Source organism: Moschus berezovskii, chromosome 8 (assembly GCF_049115385.1).
Source record: "Moschus berezovskii isolate FMDL1 chromosome 8, NW_MosBer_1.0, whole genome shotgun sequence".
Taxonomy (NCBI): Eukaryota; Metazoa; Chordata; class Mammalia; order Artiodactyla; family Moschidae; genus Moschus; species Moschus berezovskii.
The window spans coordinates 100,731,946-100,758,561 of NC_142467.1; the positions used below are offsets into that span (position 1 = coordinate 100,731,946).

Sequence of the window (26,616 nt, forward strand, 5' to 3'; positions counted from 1 at the left end):
ATCTGAAAAATAGTATTTATCTGTATATCTGCATTATTTTGCTGTACACCTGAACTCACATAACATGGTAAATCAACTATGCTTCAATAAAAGTTTGTTTTAAAAAAAAAATTAAAAGCACGTGCAGCAGAGAAGGCAATGGCAAGCCACTCCAGTACTATTGCCTAGAAAATCCCATGGATGGAGGAGCCTGGTAGGCTGCAGTCCGTGGGGTCGCTAAGGGTCGGACACGACTGAGCGACTTCACTTTCACTTTCACACATTGGAGAAGGAAATGGCAACCCACTCCAGTGTTCTTGCCTGGAGAATCCCAGGGACGGGGGAGCCTGGTGGGCTTCCGTCTATGGGGTCACACAGAGTCGGACACGACTGAAGTGACGCAGCAGCAGCAGCAACACAAGTATGATGTACGGGATCTGGAGGAATGGCTTCCTCTGCCAATGTGAATAAGGGCTCTCCTCCCAGCTCCGGAGTTTGTTCTAACCCTAATGGTATGACAGGGTTAATTCTTTCTTCCTCCCAACCCCCACACTCACACTCCTGGTTTACTTCCCACCTCACCAACAGTTCCCGCCTCAGGCCCTGTTCTGGTTGCTATTTATAGTCAACCTTAGGTAGGCTCCTTCAGTCTTTTTTCCTGTTAAAAAATATTTATTCATTTGGTTGTGCTGGGTCTTAATTGTGGCATGCGGGACCTTTCAGTTGTGGCATGAGGGATCTTTCAGTTGTGGCATGTGGGATCTAGTTCCCCGACCTGGCCGGAACCCTGGCCCCTTTCACTGGAAGCTGGACTCTTAGTCATTGAACCACCAGGGAAGCTTCAGGCTCATTCAGTCTTCAGGCCCTAACTGCTAACTCTGTGTGTGTGTGTGTGTGTGTGTGTGCGCGTGCATATGTATGTGTTAGTCGCTCAGTCGTGTTTGACTCTGCAATCCCATGGACTGTAGCCCACCAGGCTCCTCTGTCCAGGGAATTCTCCAGGCAAGAATACTGGAGTGAGTTACCATTCCCTTCTCCAGGGGATTTTCCTGACCCGCCTAGGGATTGAACCTGGGTCTCCTACATTGTTTACCATCTGAGCCACCAGGGAAGCCAACCTCTATACTGAATCCCAAATGGCACTCTCCATCCTGGACTCCCCCCGCCCCCAGCCTCCAGACTTGTCTGGCCAAACCCTCTCTCTCTGTCTCCCTTTGGGGGTCTAAGGTATTCCAAACCTAGCAGGAACTAAAGAGGATTCTTGCTGCTTACTGCCAGCAGTTCAAATGAGGAGGAATCTTTCTTGACTTCCTTTTTCTCCTTCCCTGAGGTGCTGTCAACTAGACTTCCCATCCCACTCCAAGCTTTTCCCCAACCTCATGGCTCCCACTCTGCTTGAGCTGGGATCCAACCTCTCATTTGGGATAGGGCAGTAGCTTCCACCCTGCCCTTGACCCCCACAATCTATTTTATGCAGCAGCTGCACTGATCTTATAAAATGCAAACTGGATCATATGACTCCCCCAGCTTTCCTCTGCTTCAAGTGCACTGACATCCTTTCTGCTTGGAGAACAGGACAGGTGTATTCCAGCCCCAGGGCCTTTGCACTTGCTGTTCCTTATGCCTGCAATGCTTTTCTCCCAGATATGCACAAGTCCATTCTCACTTTCTGTAGGTTTCTTGGGGAAGACTTCTTTGGCTACTTGATCCAAAATAACAATAGCATCCCACTGTGCAACTCTGCCCCTGCATCCTGCTCAGCCTTCCTTAGAGCACTGCTTATCTCCTCATGTTTATGTTAGGTTTAACTTCCATGCCCCCATTCAAATGTCACTTCCACAAATGCCTAGCCCAGGCCTGAATGAGTGAACATGGTTGTCTGGGGTGCTAAGGGCTTAATACATATTATCCCATTACTCATTGGCTTCCCATGGCCCTTGTAATTGAATTTCCCAAATTTCAGGGTCAGGATTTTTGTCACATCTGCTTAACAAATGTATTGTTTTTTAAGTAACATGTATTTTTCTAACTTTTAACTCACTTGTTAATCACTCACTAGAGTCCAACACGAGTCTTAAAAAAAAAAAAAGCAAAACATGAGAGTTTCAAGTTAGGTTTTATTTGGGGCAAATTGAGAACTGCAGCCCAAGAGACAGCATCTCAGGTAGCTCTGAGAAACAGTTCCAAAGATGTAGGGGAAAAGGACAGTATGGATGTGATCTTGGTAAAGGGGGAGTAGATGCAATCAAGCAAACAATCTTTTCTAGAAGATTTTTCCTGGTCTTCTGAAGCTTCCACTAGGCATCACCAAGAAGCATTTTAGTGCTTTTCTCGATAGGAGGAGATTCAAGAGTTAGGCTTAGAAAATCAACTCCTGAGAATATCTAACTGTCTGAAGACCTGTCCTGCCAGCCCCCACCACAACCCCCAGCACAGAATGCCTCATTTCTGCTCTCCACCCTGAACTCCTTCAGGGGGTGTTGGAGGTCAGCAGCTGCAGCAGTACACAATTTAATCCTTGTAGAGGTAGATGGCAAGCACCCATGGCAAGTGCCAATTTGTAATTGAAACGACTAAACAACATGATGTGGGGAAGGTAACAGTTTAAAAAGTTACAATGAAAATGAAACAATATCACAAGACCCTGCTGAAACAGTAGCTAGTGTGAGATTCCAGACAGCTTCTTTGTTACAAAGGAAGATTAAGAAGGTTAAAGACATTGTTGCCAAATGAAGACTATCCTTAGACTACTGCTTGGCAGGTGGCACCGTGGTAAGAATCCGCCTGTCAATGCAGGAGGTGTAAGAGATGTGATGTTCGGTCTCTGGATCAGGAAGGAGAAGGAAATGGCAACCCACTTCAGTATTCTTGCTTGGAAAATTCCATGGACAGAAGAGCCTCACGGGCTACATACAGTCCATGGGGTTGAAAAGAGTCTGACACAACTGAGCATGCATGCAGGTCCTTAGACTAGCTGAAAAGGGAGAGACTCTGAGGGATTCCTTCAGTTCAGTTCAGTCACTCAGCCATGTCTGACTCTTTGCGACCCCAAGAATCGCAGCACACCAGGCCTCCCTGTCCATCACCAACTCCCAAGAGTTTATCCAAACTCATATCCATTGAGTCGGTCATGCCATCCAGCCATCTTATCCTTGTCCCCCTCTCCTCCTGCCCCCAATCCCTCCCAGCATCAGGGTCTTTTCCAACGAGTCAACTCTTTGCATGAGGTGGCCAAAGTATTGGAGTTTCAGCTTTAGCATCAGTCCGTCCAATGAACACCCAGGACCGATCTCCTTTAGAATGGACTGGTTGGATCTCCTTGCAGTCCAAGGGACGCTAAAGAGTCTTCTCCAACACCACAGTTCAAAAGCATCAATTCTTCAGTGCTCAGCCTTCTTCACAGTCCAAATCTCACATCCATACATGACCACTGGAAAAGCCATAGCCTTGACTAGACAGACCTTTGTTGGCAAAGTAATGTCTCTGGTTTTTAATATGCTATCTAGGTTGGTCATAACTTTCCTTCCAAGGAGTATGTGTCTTTTAATTTCATGGCTGCAATCAGCATCTGCAGTGATTTTGGAAACCCCGCCAAAAATAAAGTCTGACACTGTTTCCACTGTTTCCCCATCTATTTCCCATGAAGTGATGGGACCAGATGCCATGATCTTAGTTTTCTGAATGTTGAGCTTTAAGCCAACTTTTTCACTATCCTCTTTAACTTTCATCAAGTGATGAAAAGGGATTCCTTAGGTTATTTAAATAACATTGAATCACTTTGCCCCCGTCCCAGAATTAGGAAAATACTGCTTCTTGAAGAAGCACAAAACTTCTGATTTTGACTGAAAGATGCTGCTCGATTTCTGCCCGTCCCTGGCTAACCTTGCGTCATTCTCTGACTACACTGACCTACTTTTTGTGTCTTGTGTTTCCACAGTCTTCCCAGCCACAGGACCTTTGTATATGTTGTTATCTCCTAAGATTCTTTTCTGTTCCCTATGGTGGTTTAGTCACTCAGTTGTGTCTGACTCTTTGCAACCCTGTGGACTGTAGCCCGCCCGCCAGGCTCTTCTGTCCATGGGATTCTCCAGGCAATACTGGAGTGGCTTGCCATTTCCTTCTCCAGGGGAACTTCCCCACCCAGCGATCCAACCCAGGTCTCCTGTATTGCAGGCAGTCTCCTGCATTGCAGGCAGATTCTTTACCCACTAAGCCACCAGGCCAGCTTCTCCTCCCTGTTCACCGAGTTAACATATTTTAGCCCAAGGGCAAATCATCACCGAATTTTCCCTTCTGCCCTCCATTTTGGTCTAAGACCCCTATGTTAATTTCCATTCTGATCACGAGCTACTTTGCAGTAGTATTGGTGATGGTGGTCGTAGTCTTTATCACAGTTGCCATGTTACATTTGCTTTTGGTTTTGTCTCCTCTGCTAGCTTGCGGTCTCTACGAGGGCAGAGATGAACCCAGTAGGCGCTTACTAAGTGGTTTTTGTGAAAGTGATGTATTTGCTACTTTGCTTTAAGGCAGGTCCTTTTAGTGCCCACTTTTCACACGTTGGGAAACTGACGTCCAGAGAGGGTTGCCCTGTGGGAGAGCAAGTAGGGGATAGCTCTAGTGGTGCCCCTCCCTCCATTTAGAGATTCGCTATCACCCCCGCCCACCCCTACTTCCTCCACTGTGTGGGACCCAAGGAACATGCCCCAGCTCTGGACTACGCTGAGCTGGGAAAGGGCCTGTCCACAGGTCAAGACTAGCCCAGAAGCGGCTCCCAGACCGGTTTAGCCGGTTCCAGGAGCACGGGCGAGGTCCAGCCGCCCCAGGCGGTTAAGACGCAGACCTTGACCAGATTGCCAGCGGCTCGGGGCGGGCGCTTGATCTACACTTGGAACTTTGAGTCCTAGGCGGGGCCCTCGGGGTGAGTGGTTCAGCCAAGGCAGAGGGCGGGGTTATCCAGGTGTCGGTCACACGCATGGGCGGGACATGCAAATTAAGCCGCTATCCATTTCTCTCTGGGCCCCGCCCCTCCGCGCTGCACAGAGCTACTTCCTAGAACTCCCCGGGTCGGTGTCGGTGACTCGGGCGGCTCCGCCCCTCCCTGGAGCTTGTCCCTCCCGGATTCTGCCCACGTTGTCGGCGCTTAGCCACCCCCTTATCCCAGCGCCCCGCGGATGTAGGGGCGGGGTTTAGGAGCCGAGCGGGAAGGCGGAGGCCGTGCTGTGGGCTCCTGGGGCTGGGGGTCGGCTCGAAATCAGGTAAATGGCACCGAAAGCTGAAGGGGGATGGGGATTGCCAGAGTTTGAGGCTCAAGCTACCCGCCCTTGGCGTGGGGGCTACTGAAACCTCCCCCTGCCATGTTTGCCTAGAGGAGCCCAGACCCCCACACCGGTGTCCAGGGGAGGCCAGGACACTCCCCCCCCAACCAGTAATGTCTAGTGGAGTTCAGATCCACACACCTGTGTTCAGGGTGGTCCAGGTCTTCCCCATCCGTGTCCGGGGTTACTCTCACTAGGTCATTTCATATCTGTTTGCTTTGAGGTTCAGCCTAGAGGGGTGGTCTGACCACCTGTGTTGGGGGAACTTAAGGTGTCCCCAAATTGGTGTTCAGGAGAGTTCAGCCTAGGGACTTAGGCCGTCGGCTTGCATGTCCAGGCCCAATACCAGCTCTCTGCCTGCCCCTTTCTTGCAGTCCCTCCCAGCAGAAATTCCCCCTGGGTCCCCATTCCGCCTCCCCTCTCTGCCCTTTTCTTTCTTTCTCCCTTCCAGCCTCCCGGCCCCACTGGCTTCAGATCAGCACCCCTTCCCCAGTACATTGTTGACTCTCAGTTAAGAAGCTATCTTAGCCTTCAGAGTCTGGCCACCCTCCCTTCTATACCTAGGCAGCTCCCCGGAGGCCCCCTGGGGTCCTGTCTTCTCCGCCCACCACCTGACTGGCACTATTTAATTTCCCCCTCAGCCTGTCCACCCACAGCTGGCTGCCAGCTGCTCGCCCTCACCCTCCATGCCCCCCAGGGTCTCCTAGGGAATTGCTCACAGCTCTCTGCCTTCTTCTGTGCCCCCAAATCCAGACTGCCCCGCCAAAGCAGAACCATCCCCCCTCCCTGGCCCCCCATCCAAATCTGCTAATCAGAAAAAGTCCTAGCCTAGTGCCTGGAAGAGAGATCTGAAATCAGAGAAGGGGTGGGGTGTGAAACTTTCCAACAGAGAGATGCTGGGGGTGGGGGAAATGGGTGGAGGGAGACAGGAGCTTAAGTTGTACCTAAAGGCTTGAGATCAATGCCGTCTGCCATCCAGATGGGGGCTGTGGGGGAGGGTTGCCCCCCCGGGGGCGGGTAAGCCTGAGCACCCCCCCTTCCTCGGAAACCCCCTAAGACTCTGCGGTGACAGCTGTGCCCCAGCCCGCGCCCAGCGGGTTTCCTTTTCCGGTGCTTGCTTTCCCGACAGGCTGGCCTGCAGTCTGGAGACACAGTGCCTGGCCCTTTTGAAGGGGTTCCCTGGAGGGTCTTCCTGGACTAGAGGGAGGGGACAAGCTGGAGAACAATGGCCTTCTGTGGCTCCCAGACGCCAGGCACTTCCTGTTAAACCCTTCCCTGGGGACCTGGCTGCAGGGGGGAGCCAGGCGAGGGAATTGACAAAGTCAGCAAATGCACTGCATTTTCTCTTGTTCCTTGTCTTGTTTGTGAAAGTATCAGGAAGTGCTGAGGCGAATGCAGACCTTGCCCTTCACGGCGGAGTCACTCTGGGAGTTTCTTTTCCCCTCTGTGGCTGGGGTTTGTGCCCCCAGGGGATGCAGTATGGTTAGAAATCCTGAGATCTCTGGGGCTGAACTTGGCCCAGCGGGGGACCCAGGCATCCCAGGTGATCCTGCAGAACTGCCTTGCTAGATGAGCTCGAGGTTGTGGCTCCTGAGCCATTCCCGAGGTGGGCTGCACCTCGGTTCCCCTCAGTTTAAGATTTCTCGCAAGCATTGGATCAGAGCACCAGGTGGTCCTGAGGGGCCAGAGTGGCAGTGAGCTGAGCTGAGGGTCTTGGAAACACGCTGCCCTTCCTAGGAGCCCTGGGAATATATGTTGGGGAATTAATTACTGTTAATTGAGGCTTCATGCAAAGTCCACTGTGCTTACAGAGCTAACCTGAGATGCATCCTCAGAAGATTCTGTGAGCCTCAGAAGGGAGACTCTGCATCCAACCCCAGGGGCTTCCGGTTAGAGACCAGATAACATGCCCTGTTCTCCGAAGAGACAGTGTATGTTGATACTTAACTGCCAGCCAGGTGCTTTGCTGGGTATACATATTCACTTAGTTAAACTGTGCCACCTGAATATTCATTGGAAGGACTGATGCTGAAGCTGAAGCTTCAATACTTTGACCACCTGATGTGAAGAGCTGACTCTGGAAAAGACTGATGCTGGGAAAGATTGGTGGGAGGAGAAGGGTCCGACAGCGGATGAGATGGTTGGATGGCATCACTGACTCAATGGATAAGAGTTTGGACAAACTCCAGGAGATAGTGAAGGACAGGGAAGTCTGGTGTGCTACAGTCCTTGGGTCACAGAGTTGGACGTGACAACCACAAAACCCTGCCCCAAACTTCGATCGAAATTAAGGTCAGCACTTTCACTAACCCCATTTTATGGATGAGGGAGTTGAGGCACAGAGCAAACTTCTGTGTAGTACAAAGCCCATTGTTCTTCTTTCTCTCCTGGATTTGGGGATGGAGGACGGAGTGGATGGTTAGGTGGACTTTTCTTATGTATATGCAGCAACTTACCTCTGGTTCACAGATAAAGAAAGAGAGCTCAGGGTGATGAGATCCACTGCCCAGATCTCTTGCCCACCACCAGGCAGTGTTTTCTCTCCTGGCCTCCTGTGCTTGCTGCCCACTGGCTTCACCCTCCAGCTTCAGCTTTTTCACACCCACTTGCTGGGTAATTCTGTACCATCTTTTCTCCTGCTTCTGGTGAAAACATCCCTGGGGGCCTATTTGTGCATGCTCGGCCCAGGGGTTTGATGAGGATGAAGTTGTATTCGGGTGTTTTGTGGGGTTTTTTTTGCTGTACTTTGCAACTTAGAGAATCATAATTCCCTGACCTGGGTTCAGGCATCGAACCTGTGCCCCCTGCAGTGGAAGCATGGAGCCCTAATCACTGGGCCGCCAGGGAATTCCCTGGGTTTGAGTTTGAGTGTTTGTTGTTGTTTCATGTTTTTGATGATTATTACTAACTGAGCAAATCCAAACCACTGCTAGACTAGAAAGGCTGCTTCAGGCTGGGGGTGGGGGCCCTTGCTGGTGTCTGGGACAGGAAATGGCTCACCGCTTCACCGTTTAGACCGGAGGGTGAGGACAGGGAGGGCCATGAGAGGCTGCTAGCCCTGTTAGGTGCGTGTTGGAGGCCACAGGCCACAGGAGACCAGCCCTCCCTCAGCCCCAGGCTAGGCCCACCCCCACCCCCTTGCCGACCAGCTTCTACCTTCCCCTCTCAGACCCCCCTCCCCTTCCCCTCCTACCCTCCCCCCTCCCCTGCTGTGGCCCGCCCTTCCGGAATGAACCTTGTCCTGGCTTCAAGCCACCAGGAAGGCCAAAACAAGCCTGCAATTACTCACTGCCAGGACCCTACCGGCTGCCGCTCCTCCTGGAAGCTCAACGTGGGGCAGGGGGTGGAGCTTTCCCCCCCCACCCCCGGGCTGTGTGCAGCTTCCACCTTCAGATAATCCCCTGCTGCCTTCTGGCTGCCCTTTATGAAGTGTTAGTCGCTAAGTTGTGTCTGGCTCTTTACTACATGGACTGTAGCCCACCAGGCTCTTCTGTCCATGAAATTTTACAGGCAAGAATACTGGAGTGGGTTGCCATTTTCTCCTTCAAGGGATCTTCCTGACCCAGGGATCAAACCTGGATCTGCATTGCAGGCAGATTCTTTTACCTTCTGAACCACCAGGGAAGCCCCATGGATATCACCTTATAAACAGATATTTGGATTTTTGAAGTACTCTCCTGTTGTTTGGGACTAGGTGTTACCTTCTGAGAAGGGAGGGGATGAAACCAGTTCTTTTTCTTTTTTTGGTTTGTGGGATCCTAGTCCCTGACCAGGGAAGGAATCTATGCCTCTTGCAGTGGAAGCATGGAGCCCTAACCACTGGACTGCCACGAAAATCCCTCTGAGGGAGAAACTGAGGTTGTGAGATGGGGCTTGCCCCAAAATCTCCAAAGCCTTCCTTTTAGCCAGGGCAGGGTACTTCCCCTCCCTTGCTCTGCTATGCATCTCAGGGCTGCTGCTTGGGAGGTGGGGCCACAGAGGAGGGAGTGTGCAAGAGGGGGCCCCTGGGGACTCTGCAGTCATCAGGCACTAACGCGCATTTGTCTTCGTTCTTCTGTCTCCCCTGGCCACCCTACCTTGTCCCCGTTCTCACGACTCTCCGGACATCTGTGGGTGGGGCATACTTGTTGCCCAATCTTCCAGTGGTTATACTATGACTAAAGCCAGCCCTGTCCCTGGAGGCTGGGAGGCTGGAGCCAGTGTGCACCCACAGGGCCACATGTCCCAAGCTTTACCTGGGTTTCTGGTCAGACTGGGTGGACTGGCGGGCAGGCTGGGTCTTTTCAACACCCTGAGTTGAGGTTGAGTCTGGGCCCAGCAGGTACACACACACAGACACACACAGACACACACACACACACCACCCCCCGGGAAATTTTCTGCCCACCCTCTGGCCCAGGTTCCCTCCGATTGTCCTGAATCACTCTAGTATCCCAGCTCTTGGTGAATTTTCCTCCTTGCAGCTACCAATACATTCTAGAAAGCTGGGGAAAGATCCTCAGTGAGAACCATCCTCCTGCCAGCCACCCATCAGATGGGCCGGGTTCTCAGGCTCCCTGCTCTATGCTCAAGGCCAGCACCGTCCTTCCCCCAAGCCTTCTCTCCTGTTGGAGCAGAGCCCATCCTGCCCCGTTGCCATGGCATCTGTAGTTCCCAGCAGCCAGGTGGTCTTTTGTTCGCTGATGTCCCTTCTAGGCTCAGACACTTCTGAGCTCAGTGAGAGTCACTCGGTGCCCCTGTGTCCCCCACATTCACTGAGGCTGTGTGCCCCAGCAGCTCATCTGTCTGTCGTCCCATGACTCTGAGACGGGCAGTGATAGCACTTATACAGATTTCAGATTTGAACTCGGATATGTGAGAGACTTGGAGACTAAGGTTTTTTTTTTTTAAATGGTCCTTTGCTTTTTTCTAAAAAAAGTATTTACTTATTTGGCTGCGTTGGGTCTTAGTTGCAGATGGGAGATCTTCATTGCCACGTGTGGGAGCACTGGCTGCGCACAGGTGTCTCTAGTTGTGGCCTGAGGGCTTCTCTTTAGTTGTGCACAGGCTTAGTTGCCCCGATGTATGTGGGGTCTTAGTGCCCTGACCAGGGATCGACCTGAGTCCCCTGCATTGGAAGGTGAATTCTTAACCACTGAACCACCAGGGAAATCCCAGATCTGTAGGTCTTAAGAATGACAATCTTCACAACAGCTGTTGCTGTAGGCACTTCACCTCTGGAGTCATCATCACAAAGATTTATTGCCTTATCCTCATTTCACATTGTGGAAACTGAGGCATAGTGAATTTGGATAGCTTGCCTGCTAATATGTAGTCTTTACTAGATAGCCAAAAAGTGCCAGTTTCTTGACTCTCGACTTTTGAGGCTGGATCGTTCCCTGTTGGGAATGATGGGGGCACTGCCTGGTGCATCTTAGAATGCTGGGTTGCAGTCCTGGCCTCCATCCACTAGTGTTACCTGAAAACTGGGTTCACTTCTTGGTTGGGCATCAAGCCAGACACCACCAAGGAGTTTCCCTGGTGGTCTGGTGGTTAAGAATCCGCCTTCCAATGCAGGAGACTCAGGTTCTATCTCTGAGGGGGGAATAAGATCCCACATGCTGCAGGACAACTAAGTCCAAATCACAACCAATAACAACCCCCACCCCACCCCGCTCTGGAGCCCATGCACCACAGCGAGAGAGAAGTTGCAACTGGAGAAGTGTACACAGCAACCAAAGACCTCATATGTGCAACAAGGATCCTAAGACCCGAGGCAACCAAATAAATACATATTTTTAAAAAAGAAAGATACAACCAAGTCAAAGATCGGGGGAGGAACGTCTTAATACTTGGCAGCAAGTAAGAACACCAGGCTTTTGACCTGTGGTGTTGGAGAAGACTCTTGCGAGTCCCTTGGACTGCAAGGAGATCCAACCAGTCCATCCTAAAGGAGATCAGTCCTGGGTGTTCATTGGAAGGACTGATGCTGAAGCTGAAACTCCAATACTTTGGCCACCTGACGTGAAGAGCTGACTCATTTGAAAAGACCCTGATGCTGGGAAAGATTGAAGGCAGGAGGAGAAGGGCAAAACAGAGGATGAGATGGTTGGATGGCATCACCGACTCAATAGACATGAGTTTGGGTAAACTCCGGGAGTTGGCGGTGGATAGGGAGGCCTGGCATGCTGCGGTTCATGGGGTCGCAAAGAGTCAGACACGACTGAGTGACTGAACTGAACTGAAGAACACCAGGGAGCTTTCCCAAAGCTGTGTCTCCCAGACCAGCAAAATTGGGGAAGTTTTAAGCTAAGGATACGTGCATATTCAGGAGCTGGCCTGAGCAGAGGAGAACACAGCATCGAATTGGGCCAAAGCTTCCCAGGTGGCTCAGCTTTAAAGAACCTGCTTGCTAATACAGGAGACTTGGGTTTGATCCCTGGGTGGGGAAGATCCCTGGAGAAGGAAATGGCACCCCACTCCAGAATTCTTGCCTGAAAACCCCATGGACAGAGGAGTCTGGTGAGCTACATACAATCCATGGGGTGACAAAGAGTCGGACAGGAATGAGGGACTAAACATCAATAGAGTCCAGGCTTTAGTTGGTTCAGGTCAGGAGCGCCAACAGAATCATTCTATCCTCCACCCTGGGGCAGGGGGGCTTAGTTCCTGCAGAACTCAAAGACCTGTATCAGATTGTTCAGGAGGAACTAGGACTGTTTTATGGCTGAACAATTGTTTCCTGCCTGCTTTTACTAGGTTCTTGCATTCCTTCACTTGCCTAGAGATCATTGATTACTGAGACCTGTTCAAGGGTCTCAAGCCTTATGGCCAGGCTAAAATCCCCAAATGGCTTAAGCTAAAAATGACTTCACTTTTGTCAAGGAAGTCTGGTTCTCTTTCTTCAGGCCCCCCCCGCCCCACCCCTGCCCCAATCCTATCTGCCTATACTGGGTACCGGAGAACCACCTCCTACAATCATGGCAGCAAATAATGTCCCCAGATGTGGCTTCGTGTTGGTGTGGGGTGGAGGGCAGACTCACCACCCACTTGTGACTGCCCTGCCTCTTTACATAGGTGCCTGCCTGCAATGTATCACTGTGTGTGTGTGTGTGCACGCGCGCGTGTATGTCTGTGTGTGTTTTCCACTAAGCAGGCGTAGAGTTCTGAGGATGGAGGTGATTGGCAGGTTCTGGCATCTTGCGGAGAGATTGAGTGGGACTGTCATTCTAGGCCATGGGGTGCTGGTTCCCCAGGCCCTGGTGGGTGGAGACAGGCCAGTTTTTCTTCCTTTCTGGTTCCCAGAGGTGGGCAATGGCCCAGATACACGCCAGGAGCCAGAAGGTGTGGGGAGCCCTGACCTGGCGTCCGGATTTACTGGGTGTTGCCCGGGTATGTGTTCTGAGACCCAAGGGCCCTCGTGGGTGTGGAGAAGAAACCAGAAGCTAAAGCAGGCCTCCCCGCCCACCCAACTGCTGCCCTCACATCCCACCCAGCCCTGGCTCCCGGCCAGCAACTGCCAGAGTGGTGACTCAGAGCGGCAGAGACCAGGAGAGAAGCTGGGTGCGGGGTGGGGTGTCCCCCTGATCCTCAGCCTTCCCAGCACCCCCATTAAAACCAGCACCCTTGAGGCTGCATTTCACACTCCCCTGCATACCACCTCCACCTTCCCTCCCTGCTCCCCACCGGTGGGATTTTTTTCTTTTCCTTGGCACTAGGCTATGGCAGGAAAACAGAAATATCTGTGGGGCATGGAATATCTCTAAGGCTGGAATATATTTAGGCCAGGATGAGGGCGTGTGTGTGGTGGGGCACAGTCTCAGGCACTGGTCTGGTGGCAGTAAGGAGTGAGCCCGTGTAGAGAGGGAGCCCCCTCTTATAGAGCTCCCTGGTTTCCCGGGGCAGAAGCAGGGAGGATGGGGGAGGGGGTGTCCTAGAAGTGGAGGTGTGTCCTGCACAGCGCCATGCTGCATCAGCTACAGTTGAAAACTGGCCAGAGGCCCAGACAGGTTAAGTGGTTTTCCTGAGGCTGCTCAGGAAAGAAGAGAAGGCGCCACCCGGGTTTGCCTGCTGGTCTGGCTGGCTGCAAAGCAGGAGCGTGCTCTTCCCATATTCATGCACACGTGTGTTCATCGATGCAGCTTTCTGTACAGCCTAGTCTGTTCCCCGTCAGACGTGCGATGTGCAGGAAAGCAAGAGGTGAACTGGATCTGAGTCCCCAAACCACAACCCAGCTCAGAGTGGGGAGTGGCAGGGGTGGGGGATGGAGGGGGGATGGGGAGAACATCCGCTCCGCTCCTCTTCGCACAGCCCTCAGGTTCAGAATGGTTTTGACACTTTTTTCTGTTTTTCTTTCGTTTTTATTTTTGGTTGTAGGGCATAGCCTGGGGCATCGTTCGATCATAGTTCCCTAACCAGGAATCAAATCATTGAGCTGCCTGCAATGGAAGCTCAGAGTCTTAACCACTGGACCACCAAGGAAATTCAGTTTTGATATATTTTAAGCAGTTGAAAACAAAAGATTATTCCTTGAAACATAAAAATCATATATTTCAGCCCTTGTAAATTCCATTTATACAGCCATGCCCTTTCACCTCTGGCTGCTTTGTAATGTTGCTGTTCAGTCGCTCAGTTGTGTCCCCATGGACTGCGACCCCACGGACTGCAGCTTGCCGGATTTCCCTGTCCTTCACTATCTCCTGGACTTTGTTCAGACTCATGTGCCATTTTTTAAAAAATTGAGCTAAAATACACATGACAAAAATCTACCATCCTAGCTCTTTTTTAAGCATACAGATCAGTGGTATTAAATACATTTATATTGCTCTGCAACCATTATATCATCTATCCCCACAACTCTTCCTCCCCACCCCCCACCCCACCCCATTTTCCCCCTACTTTTTGGCTGTTCTGTGCAGTATGCAGGATCTTAGTTCCCTGAACAGGGTTTGAACTACCCCCTCCAGTGGCAGCCCGGAGTCCTAACCACTGGACTACCAGGGAAGTCCCAGCCCCACAACTCTTGTAAATCTGAAGCTCTGTACCTCTTAACTCTCCTGTTAACCTCCCCTCAGCCCCTGGAAACCATCGTTCCACTTTCTGTCTCTGTGATTTTGACTAAGTACTTGATAAAAGTGCTTATAAGAATTATACAGTACTTGTCTTTTTGTGATTGGTTTATTTCACTTAGCAGAATGTCCTCAAGGTTCATCCAAGTTGTAATATGTGTCAGAATTTCCTTTCTTTTTATGTATCTATTATTATTATTAAAAATTTTTTTTTTGCCACACTATGCAGCATGCAGGATCTTATTCATAATTCCCCAACCAGGGATGGAACCCATTCCCTCTACGGGAGAAGCGTGGAGTCTTAACCACTGGACTGCCAGGTGAGTCCCTAGACAATAGCTTCTTTTTAATTAGTTTTTAAATTTTTGGCCGTGCAGGGTATTCCTTGCTTTGCACAGGGTTTCTTTAGTTGCGGTGAGTGGGGACGACTCTTCACTGCGGTGCTCGGGGCTCTCATTGCTGTGGGTTCTCTTGGCATGGAGAGCAGGCTGTGGGGCACACAGGCTCAGTGGTTGTGGCGCACGGACTTTGCTGCTGGAATCTAACATGTGGAATCTTCCTGGACCGTGGATTGGATTCGTGTTTGCTGCATTGGCAGGTGGATTCTTATGCAGTGCACCACGAGGGAACTCCTTCCTTCCTTTTAAAGGCTGAATAATACTCCACTGTGGGGATATAACACATTTTGGTAATTCCAAGCACTTGGATTGCTTCCATGTGTTAGCTGTTGTGAGCAATACTGCTATGAACACGGGTGCACAAGTACTCTCTTCGAGACCCTGCTTTCAATTCTTTTGGCTGGAATTGCTGGGTTGTGTGGTAATTCCATCTTTAAGATTTTGAGAAACCTCCGTACAGTTTTCCACAGTGGCTGTACTCTTTCACATTCCTGTCAACAATGCACAGGAGCTCCAGTTTCTCCATGTCCCCGTCAACGCTTGTTGCTTTTTGTTTTGTTTCATGATAGCAGTCATCCTCATATCTGGGGCTGCTTTTGTTCTGTTGAGACAGGAGGGAAGTGAGCAGGGCACAACCTTTGAAAGCATGACATAGGACTTCCCTGCTGGTCCAGTTTTTAAGAGTCTACCTGCCAATGCAGGGGCCACAGGTTTGATCCCTGGGCTGGGAAGATCCCATGTGTCTGGGGGAAACATGCCAGAGCTGCCAAGCCTGTGTGCCCTGGAGCCCACACTCTGCAGCGTGTGTGTGGGGGGCCCTGCAGTGAGAAGCCCACGAATAAGAAGCCCATGTGCTGCAACTAGAGAAAGCCTGCATGCAGCAGCCAGAGCATAAATTAATTAACTAAATCCAATTATAAAAGAAATAAAAGAGTGATGTTGTCATTGAGGCCACAGCATAAACTTTTTAGAAGTGTTTAGGTGTGAGATGCTGGAAGATGAGATTTCCAGTGGACCCTGAGCCTCATTGTGTGCTCACTGTAATGGATTTGATGTTGTTCAGTCGCTCAGTCGTGTCTGACTCCTTGTGACCCCATGGCCTGCAGCACACCAGGCTTCCCTGTCCTTCACCATCTCCCACGAGTTTGCTCAAACTCATGTCCGTTGAGTCGGTGATGCCATCCAACCATGGTCTCCTTCTCCTCTTGCCTTCAATCTTTCCCAGCATCAGGGTCTTTTCTGATGAGTCGGCACTTCACATCAGGTGGCAAAGCTTCAGCTTCAGCATCAGTCCTTCCAGTGAATATTCAGGACTGATTTCCTTTAGGATGGACTGGTTTGATCTCCTTATGACAGTGGGGGTGGACTTCCTTGGTGGTTTAGTGCCTAAGACTCTGTGCTCCCAGTGCAAGGGGCCTGGTTTGATCCCTGGTCGGGGAACTACATCCCACCTGCCAAAACAAAAATCTTCAATGGAGATTGAAGATCCCGTGTGCTGCAGCTAAGACCTAGTGCAGCCCAATAAATAAAAATAATATTAAAAAAAGACCGTCAAGGACTTTCCTCATTGTTCAGTGGTTAAGATTTCACCTTCTGGTGCAGGGGTTGTGGGTTTGATCCCTGGTCGGGAAGCTAAGACCCCATGTGCTTCTCAGCAAAAAAACCAAAACAAAATAGAAGCAATATTGTAACAAATTCATTAAATACTTTAAAAAATGATCCATATATTTAAACAAAAAATGGATTCTAGTCCCGATCTGAGGTGTGTGTTTTCACTATACAGGCAGAGTGAAATTGTTATGACCACCCAACCCAGAAAAATTGATGCTTTTGAACTGTGGTGTTGGAGAAGACTCTTTGAGAGTCCCTTGGGCTGCAAGGAGATCAAACCAGTCCATCCTAAAGGAAATCAGTCCTGAATATTCATTGGAAGGACTGATGCTGAAGTTGAAGCTCCAATACTTTGACCATCTGATGCAAAGAACCGACTCATTGGTAAAGACCCTGGTGCTGGGAAAGATTGAGGGTAGGAGGAGAAGGGGGCAGCAGAAGATGAGATAGCTGGATGGCATCACTGACTCAATAGACATGAGTTTGAGCAAACTCTGGGAGATGGTGAAGCATAGGGAAGCCTGGCGTGCTGCAGTCCATGCGGTAGCAGAGAGTCAGACACGACTGAGCGACTGAACAATGACAGCTCCAACCCAGACTTCTTCCTGACTGATCTCTGGACTGTCCATACGGTTGTCCTTCCATTGAGGAGGTGGGGACAGGCAATATTTGATGCTTAAATACACTGATAAGCTCTGAAAAGGTAAACACCTTTAAGAAAACACACTGGGGTTATGAGAGAAGGAGAGAGTGCTGGGGGAGAGCAGAGTGATGGCTAATTGAGAAAGACAGTCAGGGACATGTTTGAATATTCTTCCCAATGGAGGTGTGGAAGGGAGGTCTGTGTTTGTTGCTGGAAAACCCCTCACCTGGCCTCTGCCAACCTGTTCCTCCTGGGCAGCTGGGGACCCTGGGAGTGCTTAGGAGTTTTCTGCCTTCTGACTGTGGCCATGATGAAGTGACCTGGTATCCCAGGTGTCAAGGCAGTGTCTCAGAGCAGTTTTTTTTTTTGTTTTTTTTTTTTAATTTGTTTGGCTGCAGTGGTTCTTAGTTGTGGCATGTGGGATCTAGTACCCTGACAAGGGATTGAACTGGGCCCCCTGTATTGGGAGTGTAGGATCTTAGCCACTGGACCACCAGAGAATTCCCAATAATAATAATTTAAAAAAACCCTTGATACTCACAACTGTGGTCTGAAGGTTTGTGTCTCCACCCCCTCACTCGAATTCCTATATTGAAATTCTAACCACCACAGTGATAGTATTAGGAGGTACAGCCTTTGGAAAGGAATGAGGTCATAAAGGTGGGCCTCTCATGAATGGGATTAGTGCCCTTATAAAGATACCCAAGACTCCCTGATGTACACTATTATAAGGGGCAAATGTGGGCAAGAGATAGTTTTGGAGTCATCCGCAGCCCTGGTTGCTAAATGCAGCCTATTGCTTGTTCCTGTACAGCCAGTGAACTAAGAATGGCCTTTTCATTTTCAAATGGCTGGAAAAAACAATTCACAACTTGAAAATGATCTGCAATTCAAATTTCAGTGGCCAAGGAGCTGCGGAGGGGGGGGGCGGGATAGAACAGACATTGCTGAAGGGTATAAACTTGGAGTGAGTAGTAAATAAATCCTAGAATTCCACAGATGGACAGAAGAGTAAATATAGACTGAAATGTTGTATTATAGTCATCAGACTTGCTAAGAGACTAGCAACTTAACTATTTCCATCACTAAAAAGAAATGATGATTATATAACATCATCAAGGTGCTAATGGGCTTCCCTGGTGGCTCGGACGTTAAATAATCTGTCTTTAATGCAGGAAACCCAGGTTTGATCCCTGGATTGGGAAGATTCCCTGAAAAAGGGAATGGCTAGCCACTCCAGTGTTCTTGCCTGGAGAATCCCAGGGATGGGGGAGCCTGGTGGGCTGCCGTTTATGGGGTCTCACAGAGTCGGACACGACTGAAGTGACTTAGCAGCAGCAGCAGCCACTCCGTTATTCTTGCCTGGAGAATTCCAAGGACAGAGGAGCCTAGTGGGCTACAGTCCATGGGATCACAAAGAGTTGGGCATGACTGAGCGACCAACACTTTCACAGAGGTTCTCATTATGGATATAATAGCAACCATATTACAATATATGTCAGTTATACTATATAAATGTATCAAATGTTGGACACCTTAAATTTATATAATGTTATATGTCAAATATATTTCAATTAAAAAGTCAATGTGCATGGGACTTCCCTGGTGGTCCTTTTGCTAAGACTCTGTGCTCCCAAGGCAGGGAGCCTGAGTTCAATCCCTGGTCAGGGAACTAGATCCCACATCCCCCAACTAAGAGTTTATATGCTGCAACTAAGAGTTTATATGCAGCCACTAAAATACCGCATACCACAACTAAAAGATCCTTCATGCTGCAATGAAGATGGAAGATCCCAGGTGCTGCAGCTGAGACCTGGCACAGTCAAATAAATAAAAAAGAAAATTAATAATTATCTAAAAAGTCAGAGTCCATAGGTAGGCCTTCATTGCTGTGCATGGGCTTTCTCTAGGTGCAGTTAGCGGGGGCATTGTGGTGGCTTCTCTCATTATAGAGCACAGGCTCTAGGTACCTGGGCTTCGGAATTGTGGAGCTTGGGCTTAGTCGTTCAGTGGGAAGCGGCAGGGATCGAACTGGCAGATTCTTAACCACTGGGCCACCACGGAAATCCCATAAATAAAGTTTTACTGACACACAATTGTGCTTATTCGTTTACCTATTATCCTGGGCTGCTTCTATGCTACAAAGCAAAGTTGAGTCACTGTAACAGAGACAGCCTGGCCCTTGAAGCAGAAAATATTTCCAGTCTGGCCCTTTCCAGATGTTTGCAGACCCCTGTTCTAAAGGAGCCTGAGACCTGAATGTGAGCTGTTGCTGACTTGGGGCTTTTGGGGCTGTTTCCTGGTTGGCACAGCAAAGAGTTTGGAAGGAGTCCGTGTTGGAGGGGTGCGGGGACATGCAGAAAGTTCTGATGATTAACACTAGGGAGGGGATGATGGGGGGATACCCCCGGGGAGGGGACATTTGAGTCTTCAAGGTGGTATGGGATTGAGCACTGAGATAGGCAGGCTAATGGAGGCACAGCAGGATCACAGGGAGGAAGCCTAGATCTGAGAGTAATCCCCACCACTGCCCCACCCCCCAGAGCTGACAGCTGAGATAGAAACATCCCGTGAACCACCACCACCCTCTCATCTAACCAGTCATGGGACCCTACCTCCTGTCTCTCTGTTCCTCCCTTTCCTCTGCTTTTCCCTGCCCCTCCCTGGTGCCATCACCTGTCACTGTCTGGGTCTGGAGATGTGCCCCAATTTCATGCTTCAGTGTCCCTGACCCTTCATCTCTTTTCTCAGTGAAGCCAGCAAACTTAACTTGCCTATCTTTCTTTCTTTTTTCTTCTTTCCTTTTAAAAAAAAAATTGAGAAATTTTTAAAATATATGAACATAAAGTTAACCATTTTAAAGTGTACAATGTCCTGGCATTTAGGATAAACACAAGGTTGGGCACCCATCACCACCTATCCATCTGCAGAAAGTTTCCATCACCCCAAGAAACCCTGTACCTGTGAACTGTCACTCCCATCCCCCTTCCTTTAGTCCCTGGCAACCAGTAATCTGTTTTCTGTCTCTGTGGATTTCCCTCTTCTGGACATTTCATATCAATGGAATCATACACTAGGTAATCTTCTGTTAGCTTGGTGGGGTTTTTGTTTGTCTATTTTGTTTTTGACCATGCTGCATGTCTTGTGGAATCTTAGTTCTGTGATCAAGGAAGGCCCTTGATCATTGCCAGGCCCTCGGCAATGAAAGTGTATAGAGTCCTAACAATTGGAACACCGGGGAATTCCTGTTAGCTTGTTTTTGAAACTCATTCACTTTGTAGCAGCTAACTAAAGTTCAATCCTTTTCTGAATGAATACTCCATTGTATGGATGTACCACAATTTTTTAAATCCATTCATTTGTGGAGGGGAGGGAGATGTGGGTTACTTCCACCTTAACTTATGACCTAAATATGCCTAACTTAAATTTTGCCTTTTTAAACTTTTATAAGTTGTGGTAAGATAAATATAAGATTCATCATCTTTTAACCATTTTTAAGTGAAAATTCATGGCTTTACATACATTTACATTGTCACTCAACCATCACCATCTTCCATCTCCTAAACTTTTTCATCATTCCAAACTGAAACTCTGTCCCTGGGAACTCCCTGATGGTTAGGACTCTGAGCTTTCACTGCAGGAGGCATGATCCCTGGTCCAGGAACCAAGATCCCACAAGCCATGCAGCATAGCCAAAACAAAATGAAACAACTCTGTCCTCATTAAGCAATGACTCCTCAAGCCCCCTCACCCCAATCCCTGGTAATCACTGTCCTTTCTGTCTCTAAGTCAGTGAGCTTTCACAAATTGAAGTCTGAGCATGCCAGCTCTCCTGAACCCTCAGTAGGCCCCTCCCATTCTCAGGATAGAGACCAAATAGTCCCAAGGGGGATGCACATGGCATCATGATCTCAATTTCCTCCCTCTCCAAGCTTCTTGCCCAGTGGCTCAGTGGTAAAGAATCCACCTGCCTGCCAAGCAGGAGACTCAGGTTCAATCCCTGTGTCCAGAAGATCCCTTGGAGAAGGAAGTGGCAACTCACTCCAGTATTCTTGCCTGGGAAATCCCATTGACAGAGGAGCCTGTTGGGCTACAACCTATGGAGTTGCAAAGAGTCTGACTCAACTTAGGGACTAAGCAGCAACGTCAACAGCAGAGCTTCCTTCCCTGTATAGGAGGTCCCCACTCTTCCCTCTCCTTCTATGGGGCCCTTGTGTGCACATTCCCTTCCCCTTCTGAGGAAGGTCCGCCTCTCCACAGTGCTCCCAGCTGTTCCCTCATAGGACACACCCCAGTTGTAATTCATTCTTTCCCTGCCTTTTCTTTTTGGTTTGTTAATGTAGGTTTGCTGATGTGCCCTCTGCCTCCTCCATCTGACTGGGAGTCCATGAGGCTGTGACAGTGCCTGTCTTACCGCTGTGCATCCCCAGCTCCTGACCTTTGCCTGGCACCCTGCCCTATGTATAGAGGAATGTGTATGTTAGTCACTCAGTCGTGTCCGACTCTGTGCGACCCCATAGACTGCAGCCTGCCAGGCTCCTCTGTCCATGGGATTCTCCAGGGAAGAATACTGGAGTGGGTTGCATGCCCTCCTCCAGGGGATCTTCCCCACCCAGGTATTGAACCCAGATCTCCCGCACTGCGGGCAGATTCTTCACCATGTGAGCCACTGGAAAGCCTGTCCGTGTATAATGAAGGGACCAGCTCAAAGTCCCGGCAAGGGAGGGAGAGATGCGCCGAGGCAGGTGGTGGACATTTCGAGCTCCGAGTGGTGTGGGGAGCTTGGGCTGCAGGTGGGGTGGGCTGCATGAGCAGAGAGCCCAGAGGTTGGGAGCGGGGGTGACTGTTTGGGGGCTGCAGTTACCCTGGAGCAAGGGTCTCTGGAAGTTGAGCAGTGGGCATGAAGAGCTGGACCAGGGGGCAGAAGTGAGGACCAGAAGTGTGATTGGGAGGAGGTAGGGCTGAGGGGGCAGGTAGATGATGGTGTTGACAGGTGGCCATTTCTGAATGCACTGGTCACAGCCTGGGGAGGCCAGGCTGGGACCGGCAGCCAGAGCCCCGCAGTGTCCAGGTGCCCCCTCACCCCCACACTGAGAGGTAAGCTCCTGGGGCAGGCTTGACTTGCTTCAACTGGGAGCATCTGCATAAATTACAATGGCCAGCACCCGGTTCTGGCCCAGGAGAGAGACCTTTATAAAGTCAGACTTGGCTTCCCCCCAACTGGCTGGCCTCCTTATCCCTGATTCTAAATGCTGGCTTGTCACAATGGGTCTGCACACAAGCACGAGCCTGCATCTCTAGGGGTGGTGGTTGGGGAGAGGGGGATGTTTGCTGCACTAGGGGCAGCCTGGGGTGGCAGCTTTTAGCAAGTTGGTGGCCATTCTCCACCCTTCCATCCGCCCCATGGTTCTTTTTATATCACATTTTCAGAAAGCCTAAACATCTGAGTCTGGGTTTCGTGGCAGTGGGCTGTTAGAGGCTGCAAGGGGAGGGAGGAGCAGGCAGAGAGCTGGGATTATCAGAGCCCAGCCTCTCCAGGCCTGTGGCTGGGCCAGGGGCAGCTGCTGGCTTCCTTCCATCAGCCCCACAGTCTCAGAAGGTTCAGAGCTCTATTTAAAGGCTGCTTTCTCTGCCTCCACTGTGGGGTTCCCACCAGGATGCATGAGTCAGAGGGAGGGCTGGTGTGACCCCCAAGGCTTGGCTGGGTCCACCCTGAGAAGCTGGGAGCAAACTCTTCAAGAAGAAATTCTGTAGCAGCCCTGGCTGCTTGGTCCCTACTGTTCTGATATCTCCTTGCTCAGGTCTCCCTCCCCACCCCTGCCCCAGCTCTGCCACGTGAGAAGCCCAATGAATGACCCCCTGATTCAGGGGTACCCACAGGCAGCTGAAGGCCAGTGAGGCTCCCTGGGCTTGTTCAGTGGCCTCTGTAGGTAGGGCTTCCCAGGTGGTGCTAGTGGTAAAGAACTCGCCTGCCAATGCAGGAGATATAAGAGACTAGAGTTCAGTCCCTGGGTTGGGAAGATCTCCTGGAGGAGGGCATGGCAACTGACTCCAGTATTCTTGCCTGGAGAATCCCATGGACAGAGGAGTCTGGCGGGCTACAGTCCATGGGGTCACCAAGACTCAGACATGACTGAGTGACTTAGCAAACATGTAGCTGCATAATTTCTGCAGGATTCCGGAGGCATCCACATCCTCCTGAGGATGCGCGGTAATCTTTTCTTGCTTTTACAGCATCACCATGTTCTGCCCTGGTTGGGACCATATGCACATGTGGTGCCAGGCAGCTCCCGGGGGCCTGCACACACTGTTCTCCTTATCACGCTCCTATTTTATTGATCAGAAGGCTGAGTCCAGGGCGGGGAATGTATCTTTGGGTTGTTACAGCAGGATACCATAGACTGAAAGGCTTATAAACACCAGACATTTATTCCTCACGTTGTGGAGGCTGGATTGTCCAAGAGCAAGGTGCCAGCAGGTCTGGTATCCAGTGAGGGCTGTGTGGCTCACTGAGTTGTGGTGTCTTTTCACTGAGTCCTCACATGGCAGAAAAGACAAGCCAGTGCTCTGGTGTTCCTTTTTTTGAAAGGTATTACAAAATTATTTATTTAGACACATCTTGAGGCTTGTGGGATCTAAGTTCCCGGACCAGGGATTGAACTTGGACCCTTGGCAGTGAGATCTTGGAGTGTTAACCACCAGGATTCCTTTTATAAAGGCACAAATATCATTCACATGGGCTTCCCTTGTGACTCAGCGGTAAAGAGTCCGCCTGCCAACGCAGGAGATGTGAGTTCAATCCCTGGGTGGAGAAGATCCCCTGGAGGAGGAAATGGCAACCCACTCCAGTATTTGTGCCTGAAGAATCCCATGGACAAAGAAGCCTGGAGGGCTACAGTCCATGGGGTCACAAAGAGTTGGACACGACTGATTGACAGCAACAATACCATTCACGAGGATTCTGCCCTCATGACCTGATCACCCCAAAAGCCTCACCTCCTAATACCATCACACTGAAGGTTAGGGCTTCAGCATGTGAATTTTGTGGGGGCACGGATGTACATGTGTATGTGTCAGAGCAGGAATTGTCCAGCCTGACTGTAGGTGTCACCCTCTTACCCCGGTGCTGAGGCCCACAGATGAGTGGGGTCTTGCATCTGGACCCTAGTGGGCAGTGATGGGGATGCTCCCCAGGAACAGCAGAGCTCGAGAGTGATGCCAGGAGTGTGAGGTGGATGAGCGCTGTCTAGGACAGTTATCATGAGCCACACATGGCCATCGAGTGCTGAGAAGGCGCTGATTGGAATGGAGATGTGATCTGAGTGGAAAGCATCCACTGGGTTTCAAAAACTCAGTGTAAAAAATGATCATGGAAGATTACTATGAGAATCATATCTATCACATGTTGAAATGATTGTATTTTGACTATGTTGCACTAGTAAATAAATGTATCTTTCAAAATAATCTCCCTTTGAGACTTCCCTGGTGTTCCAGTGGCAAGGACTCTGCGCTCCCAATGCAGAGGGCCTGGGTTTGATGCCAGGTCAGGGAACTAGATCTCCCCTGCTGCAACTAAAGAGCCCACATGCCGCAACGAAGATCAAAGATCCTGAATGCTGCAACTGAGACCTAACACAGCCAAACAAATAAGTAAATGTTAAAAAACTTCCTTTCCTCAAAAAGCTAAACAGAGAGTTTTCATAAGACCCAGAAATTCTACCCCTGGGTATATACCCCAAAGAATTGAAAACAGGTGTAAAAACAAAAACTATGTGCAAGTGTAGCGTAGCCAATCATCAAAAGGTAGAAAGAAGCCACACGTCCATCAGCGGATGAGTGGACGGACAAAAGGTGGTCCGTCCACACAACAGAATGGTGTTCAGCCGTTAAAAGGAGTGGAGTTGTGACACATGCTACGACATGGATGAACCTTGAAAACATGCCGAGTGAAAGGACAGGCTAGGTCACCGGTTATGTGATCCTGTTTACATGAAATGTCCAGAAGAGACAAATCCACAGAAACTGAAAGGAGATTTGTGGTGACCAGGGGCTGAGAGGGAGAAATGGAGAATGGCTGCTAATGGGGGTGGGGTTTATCGTGGAGTGATGACGAAATATTTTGAAATTATCTTGAGGCGGTAGTTGCCCAGGCTTCCCAGGTGGTGTTAGTGGTAAAGAACCCGCCTGCCTGCAATGCAGGAGCTGCAGGAGACCTGGGTTCGATCCCTGGGTTGGGAAGATCCCTGGAGGATCTTCAGTATTCTTGCCTGGGAAATACCATGGACAGAGGAGCTTGGAGGGCTGTAGTCCATGGGGTCACAAAGAGTCGGACACGACTGAAGCGGCTAAGCATGCATGCACGGTAGTTGCACAACATTGTGAAGGTACTAAATGAATTGTACACCACAAATGGTTAATTTTATGTTATGTGAATTTCACCAAAATTTTAAAAAAAAGTACAACAAAACTAAAAAATGCTTGTTCCTTTTTTTTAAACTTTCTTTAATGTGGCAATTGGAAAGCTCAAATGTGACTCACTTCAAGTTGCCGTTGGTCGTGGCTGGTCTAGATCACTGTGCCTCCAGGGGAGTCAGATAACACTTGTATCCTCTGCATGGCAGGTGAAAACCCGTGGACCACTGTTGACCCAGAGCAGGGCAGGAAGGAGCTGCAGCCCTGGGGGCTGAGGAGGAGGGGAGGGGAGCTATGGCTGTCCCTTACTGTCCACCAGGGGAGTTGTGATGCATTTTTCAGATAGTGAGGGAACGTGACCTTGCTGGCCGGCCAGAGGATTGGAGACAATACTTCAGTGCAGTACTTTGAACCACTTTGAACTTTTGACCACCTGACATCCCAAAGCCCTGCAGACTGTTCCTGTCGATTGGTAGTTTGCACCCCCAGCAGTCCTGGTGGGTAAGGAGGTGTCATCTAGGAGCAGTTTAGGATGTGTGTGTGTGTGCTCAGTTGCTTCAGTCCTATCTGACTCTTTGCAACTCCATGGCCTGTAGGCCTCCAGGCTCCTCTGTGCATGGGAGTTTTCAGGCAAGAATACTGGAGCGGGTAGCCATTTCCTTCTCCAGGAGATCTTTCTGACCCAGTGATTGAACCAACATTTCCTGTGTCTCCGACATTGCAGGTGAATTCTTTACCACTGAGCCACTGGGGAAGCCCGAGTTTAAGATGAGATAAGAGAAGAACCAGAAAAGGACACAGCATGGAGGAGATGGTGAGGGGGGTCAGGGAGGGAGTAGCTCAGTTCCAGCCAGGAGCCTCATGTCCTTACCCTGCAGAGGGCAACAAGGCTGACTGGAAGGAACCCAACTGCATCAGATTTAATGTCTGCCCTTTCCCCCTTCCATGTGAGCTCTGACAAAATATCAAAACTTTCTGACTCTTGGTTTTTGATCTGAAAATGCCTCCCGCATCTCCTCTTACCCAGCCCCTCCTCTCACGATGCTCCCCAGAGCCTCTCTGCTGGCCTCCCTCTCCAGTGTGCTCTTCTTCAGAAAAGTGGAGGCAGAAACTTAGAGGCTCTCGGGACCTCCAGCTTCAACCAGCCTCCGCAGGCTTGGACAGTGGGCCTCCCTGAACCATCTGCTCTGTTCTCAGGAGCTGTTAGAAAG

At 50.0% G+C, this 26,616-nt stretch overlaps 1 protein-coding gene across 41 annotated transcripts in view; it reads left to right on the plus strand.

Annotated features, from left to right (window-relative positions):
- Window positions 1–26,616, plus strand: part of IER2 (immediate early response 2) — a 37,336-nt gene that overhangs the window by 5,449 nt on the left and 5,271 nt on the right. For 13 of the 41 annotated variants that reach the window (XM_088839056.1, XM_055431099.2, XM_088839055.1 and 10 more), the window contains one exon: window positions 14,571–14,661. The gene's annotated coding sequence lies outside the window, so the exon portion shown is untranslated. The other 28 variants (XM_055431100.2, XM_055431101.2, XM_055431102.2 and 25 more) reach the window with 14 other exon arrangements.